Below are 6,723 nucleotides of genomic sequence, written 5' to 3' on the forward strand. Positions count from 1 at the left end.
TTCTGCGGCTCCATCAAAGGGGCCAAGACAGGGGAGAAGAGCTGACGGTTGGGCCGAGGGCCAGGCAGAGGGGGGCTGGTGGGCAGGGGCGGGCCCTGTCGCTGGGGCTGGGATGGGGGGATTCCCATCTGCCTCTACCCCCAGGAGTTTGCAGCTATGCTGGGGGCAGACACTCCTGGAGGGAGGAGCATGGGGGTGTCTGGGGTTTCTCAGAGGCCCCACCCCCTGAGGAAGCCCTTGAGCTCCCCACCCCTCTGCCCCTAATTGCTTGGCAGCGTCCCTCCCCAATGTGGCCATTTCTAAGGATGATCAAAGCAGCCTAATTATCGCCGTAATTGCCGCACTGGGGGTGGTGGAGTGGGAAGAGGCCAAGGCAAGCAGACGCTGGGATGGCGCAGGGAGGAAGGCGTGAGATGAAAGGCCCACAGTGGCCCAGTTCATGGAGAACAGGCCCCAGCAGCTTCTGACGCTCTCCCAGACCCTCCATCCCTGCACAGTGCCAGCTCGGCCTGTCCGGCATTGTTCTCAGTTGCTGTGACCCTGATCTGGCGGGAGGGAGTCTTCTGGAGTCTCCCAGGCAGGGCCACAAACAGGCAGCTCTCCTGGGAGTTGCCCACCTGGGGCAGGGGAGACTGCCCTTTTACCTTGCAAAATGCCCTGGGGCCCCAAAAGCACCCTGACACCCCAATTCATGCTGGTGACCCTAGGGTCACTTTAGTGGCAGTATTTATATCACAGGAATCAGCAAATGCTATGAGCCAGAGCTCTTCTTCCCTGGAAAGCCAGTGGTCCGCCATGCACCAGCGCCACTCTGCGAACCCACTTTCCCCTCCCTGGTTACGCCATGCTGTATACAGACAAGACCTCTGCTTCAGGGATGCCGTGAGGATACTGTCTGTGTATGGATGGTTGAGAGTGAATTTTATGAAGTTGGAAGTTACTCGTGTTCATCAGAGTATCTGTCCATCCTGCAGGGTAGCTTTTTACCCACCATCTCCAAATTCTTGGCAGAGAAGGGCTTAGCTCAACACAGCCCGAGTTTGAAGCATAAACAGAGGTTTGAGAAAGTGTCCAAGGGAAGATTATCTGTGGTTCCGAGGAAAAGCCATCAAGGTGGAAGACCCAGAGAGCAAAGCGGGTGGGCGGGTGAGCCTCACACCTGTCCCCTGAGCTTCTGCCCCACAGGTGCTTGCATCCAGGCCGAGGGGACAAAGGCCTGGAGCAAAGCTCCCACGCGGCTCTGTGGACACTGCCCCTGGGGAATTCCTCGAGGAGGGCGTGTGCCACCCATCAGACACCTGAGTCCCTTGCCCCTTGGATCATGCCAGGCCAGAGCCTTCCTGCTGCCCACTTCCCTGCTGCCTCCACAGCCTTCAGGGTGGCAGGAGGAACGATCCGACCAGAGCTGCTGTCTCTATTTTGTGTCCCTTTTGCCCCAACTCACCTCAGGGTGAGAACCCATCCACTGCCAAAGAAAAACGGGGACCCCACAGTGTGGATTGCAATTCTGCTCTAACCCCATCCCACGGCTCTCTGGCTCTCCTGCCGACTTCCTGTCCCCACAGCCTGGTCATGAGCCCTCTCCTCTCCTCTATGTACACCCCACCCAAGTCTGGGTCAGTTTCGTCCATTTCCACAGGTCACTTCTTGAAAAACACATCTAAATCCATGTCTCATGAAATTATTTCATTTATTATTATTGTTGTTATTTTGAGACACTGTCTCACTCTGTCACCCAGGCTGGAATACAGTGGTACTCGCAGTGGCAGCCTTGAATGCCTGGACTCAGCTGATCACCCCCCTCAGCCTCCAGAGCAGGTGGGACTATGGGCATCACACCCCACACCTGGTTAATTTTTTATTTTCTGTAGCAACGGGGTCTCACCGTGTTGTCCAGGCTGATCTCAAGCTCCTGGCCTTAAGAGATCCTCCTGCCTGGCCTTCCACAGTGCTGGGATTACAGCCGCGGTGCCTGGCATATTTTATTTATTATTATTTATGCATGCATTTGTTCCTTGTCTGCTTCCCCCATCAAAATGTCACAGAGGGGCCGTCCGGGCCATTGTCCCTGCAGTTCCTCTTGTTTTGTCACATAACCTTCTTGTATTTTCTTCAAAGCAATCCTGTCTATGTTGCAGGATGTTGAAGGGTGTTCTTGCCTGGTAGAAGGGGCTCAATCTCCCACAGTCTAGTTAAGTGGGCACCAGCAGCAGGCCCCAGACCTTCCCTCAGTAAGCGGCTCGGGTCAGAATCTGTGCAATTCCCCGCAGCCCCTTACCCCAAGAAAATAAGAATACAAGAGGAGGAAAATAGATGCACAGCATCCTCCCTGGCTTCCCCAGCCGAGCTGGAAAGGAGGGGTGGTGGCCCAAGAGCAATCAAGGAACTCCAGGGTCAAGGACGGGGAGCCTCCAGAGGGACAGGCTCGCACTTCGGTGCCCAGTTGGATGTCAGCTGAGCCAGAGGACTCACCCGCAGGGACTCCTGCAGCGATGGTGTGGGGGGCTGCTGAATGGGGCGGGGCTCTCCACCCCCACTCTGAGGCTCCTGGTCTCTAAGAATCAGCAGATGGGTCTAGGATCCCACGTGTGCCCCAGGCCTGAGTGTTTGCCCTGAGGGTGGATGAATCCAGCGGCTTCAGGCTTCTGGAGATCCCTGAAGCGTGGGGGGCAAAGTGCAGCACAGTATGATGCCACCAGCTGCAATTGCTACAATGCACACATCTGGCAGGCAGGACTGGCTGCATAATTTGCTGGGGTCCCAGTGCAAAATGAAAATTTATTAAAATTTTTCCTTCTCTCCATAATTTTGTAAAAGAAAATTAATTTTAAAAAACCCCAATTATTAAGAATTTTAAAATAGCAACAGCAGAACATTAAACCAAGTGCAAGGCCTTGCTGGGCACCAGGCCCTGTGCCCAGGGCAGCCTCCCCGAGTGAGCCCTCCGTCTCGGGCAGCTGGGGCTGCTCGTGCCAGGTCTGAGCGGCAGTAGGGCAGTGGCCGTGGTTCTGGGGACCCCTGGCCCAGGCAGGTCAGGAGCCCAGCATCCCTTCCTCTCTCCCTACCCCAGCACCAGAGGGGAGAGTCCCGCCCACCGCTCCTCCTCCAACTAGGGCCTGAAGCTTGGCCAGCCCCTGGGGAGGGGAGAATGGAGAGGGAGACCGGAGTTTCTGTTTGTTTGTTTTTGGAGACCAGGTCTCCAGTGCAGTGGCTCATAGCTCTCTATAGCCTCTTGGCCTCAAGTGATCCTCCCTCCTCCCGCCTCAGCCTCCCAAAGCGCTGGGATTATAGGCGGGGAGCTGCCACACTCCGCCAGAGACTGGAATTTCAATGAACAATGGCCAGGAGAAGAGTCTAACCAGAGGAGGAAGGCCCAGAATCTGGCCCAACAGGAAGGGAGCAGCCCTTCCAGTGGGAAAGGGGTCTCCTAGCCGCACAGGAGAGAGCAGGGCCTGGGAAAATGAAGCTGTTTTCAGTTGAGATTCCCCAGTAAGGGTCAGAGCTGTCTTCAGGGTGAGTTTGGTCAGTCACTGTCTGTCTGCTGCAGGACCTCACCGGAGTGGGACACGGACAGGCATGTGCCAGTGAAGGAATGGTCAGTGCTGGCCCCTGCTGCCCCAGGGCTGAGTTTCCTGCCTCCTGGCTCTCCAACCTCAATCCGCCCAAAGCAGCCCTGGGCTCTCTCCACCCCTGCCGCCTCCCTTTCCACTCTGCTCTGGCCATCCTTGCTGTCCACGCCCAGTCCAGTCTGTCCAGCCCCGGGGCCACCCTTCTCTAGCAGGCCTGGCCAATCCTCTTCCTCCAAGTCAGGGGGTCGGGGAAAAGAAGTGACATTTTGTGAGGGCCTGTGGACACCAGCCCTTAATGCAGTTGTTGCCAGATACAGGGAATTAACGTGGCTTAGAGCTAAGGTACAGAGCTGAGGAACCCCCCCCTGCTGTCCCATGCTCACCCTCCTCCTCCTTTCATGGGGGCAGACTGACTGTCCAGGGTGCAGGGGGGATGCACAGGGGACCTGGAAGGCCCCTGGATTCTCCTCTTCCCCCTTCACCGCCTTCCCTCCAGGCCCCACCTCTCCTGCCTGGGAGGGGACGACATGCCTGCAGTTCACAGATCATGCCTCTGCCCCTGGGTGTCTCCCCAGGCCACAGCTCCTCCCCCTGGACCCCTCCCACAGGCAAAGGGAAGTGCTGGCCCAGCCCCCCCATTTCAAGAGAGGGAGGGAAAGGACCTTGGACCTCCTCACTATCTCTGGAAAAACCCCAGCAGGTTCCTGTGGGCTCAGGTGACTTGAGTCAGCCCCGAAGCCTCCTCGCTGGAGCCCAGCGGCCCTCTCTTGTATTTGGGGTGGGGGTTGGGGGCTCAGCCACTGCAAATGGAGAGGAGAGACCCACACACTTGCTGCCCTGGGGCGGAAACATCTCTACAGCTGTGCCCTGGGGAAGGGCCCTCCTCTTCCTACCCTCCTTAGGACTTCTGTGTCACGGAGATGCTTGTCCCTCCCTCTGTCTCAAACTACCATGACCCCCCCCAACCCCCACTTCTCCAGGAGAGTGGGAAAAGGGGGGTAGGAGGGAGACTCACCCAAGAACCGACCAAGCTGCCTTTGGAGGCCATGTCCCTAGACAGGAGAGTGGGACCTGCGGCTACGCCAGCTCTGCTGACCACAGGTAGCCTAGAGGCATGAAGGTGGCCGTGAGCCAGCAGCTGATGCCTTGGGGTGTAAGGGCAGCTGAGGTCAGGGTCTGTTGGGATGAGAGGCCACTCGGGCTGGGATTCAGAGTTCCGGCCTCAAGTTTCTCTCTAAGAATGGGGTAGTCGTGGAACCTGCATGCAAGGTCTCACTCACTTGTGGTTGGTGAGACCCCCAGCCTCTCCCCTCGCTCTCACCCAATATTTGGGACGTGGAAGCTGCCAGACCACCACCCATGCCACTGAAGACCCCTGTGTAACTGCGTGATGAGGAGCCTGCAAACCACTGCACGGTTCCGCCTGTTTCCTCTCCTGTTCTTCTTTTTGCATCTTTTGTCTTTTCTTTCTTTTTCTCATGTGATCTCTCTTCGTAAGTTTTCTTTCCCTTTTCTCAATCTGGGTGTCAGCTGTGTTTCTTTGAAATTTGCTAATTTAACACCTTCAATTTCTATCATAGTATTCACCTTTCCCCTCCTCCTACATAATAGACTCTTCCTGTTTAATATTTCCACTGTTGTTGCTTTCAAATCTTTTTGCTAACATGATCTTTTTAGAAAACACTATCCCTGTGATAAAGAGACGTTTCCTAGAGTCATGTGGTTCCCTTCGGCGTTACTTCCACTCATTTTCTTTTGTTAACATAAACTAAAATTGGGTTTAATAAATTGTATTAAAATTTTCAATAGGATTCCTACTCATAGCAATATTTCTATCAATCTATCTCTCTAAACTTCTATCTGTATCAATGCAAAAAGAGATTGCCTGAAATGGTGGTTATTCATTAAGGATGGCTTAATTCCTGAAATTGAGATTTATTTTTATTGTTTTGCTTTTTACTTTCTTCTTTGTGCTTTCCTGTGTTCCTTGAATTCTTTAAAATCAGCAGGTAGCATGTATACAAATACAAAACATCGAGAGTACAAAAGAAAAGTGCAGGCATTAACCTTATCAATGATATAGAGTTTATTGATGCAGTGTTTCACCCAATTAATATTTATTAATGTCAAAAGCTGGTTGAATAAAGGCAATTTCATGTAGTTTGCTATATTACTGTGTATTTAACCTTCACAATAACTGTTTGAGGCAGGTGTTCTCAGACCCATATTGCAGAGGAGGCCACTGAGGCTCAGAGAAGTTAAGTGACGTGGCCAAGACCACTCTGCTAGAAACTGGAGGAGAAGAGATTGAGAACTGTTCTGCCTGTTGCTAAGAGCCACACCCTTGACCTCTGCCCAGCTCTGTTTCCGGAGTCCACAGGTGCCTCCTGACTGCTGACCCTGCAGGAGTGTGCTGAAGTATGGACACAAAGGTCAAAGGTTCTTGAAATGAGAAGCTTGGGATCAATGCTTTGCCTCCCCCTGCGGGAGGCCTGGCTGTGTGAGGCAGGAGGGGGTTAGCAGAACAGCTGGGAGGACGCCTGGGGCGGAATGGAGGTGGGGGTCTGTAGATGGCAGACAAAGCAGACAGTGGGGGTCCAGGAGCCAGAAGGAAGAGGAAGAGGAGAAACCATGGCCGCAGGTGCCACCAAAGTCTCTCCAGTGTCCCTTTTGCATCCACCTTGCACCCCCAGATTGGCGCTACTCCTCAGGGCCCTTGAGGTCTGGGAAGCCTCGTGGGGGTGCCCCAGCCACTCTCTGCTTCTGAGTCCAGCTGCAGGGCTGGAGTAGGACTGGGTGCGTACACACATCAGGGGCCCCTCTGCAAGGCCTCACCGCCCTGGGCTGGGCGTGCCTAGCCCCCCGGCCAAGAGCTCCAAGCCCCATCACTTAGGGTCCAGCAGAGGCCAGGGCAGGGACCAGAGGCGAAGGCCATGGAGGGTGCAGGGCGAGCATACAAAGCCAATAAATCCCCCCGAGGCAATTACAGGGGTGAGCGAGGCATAAACAAGGCACTTTGCGTGCTGCAGTCACCCCCTCTCCTGCACACACATGTGTGCCCGTGCTCGCCAGCACGCGCGCACGCGCGCACACACACACACACACACACACACACACACACACACACACACGTACGCTGAAGCCAGCCCATTTG

This window comes from Lemur catta, chromosome 8 (assembly GCF_020740605.2).
Source record: "Lemur catta isolate mLemCat1 chromosome 8, mLemCat1.pri, whole genome shotgun sequence".
NCBI classification, from domain to species: domain Eukaryota; kingdom Metazoa; phylum Chordata; class Mammalia; order Primates; family Lemuridae; genus Lemur; species Lemur catta.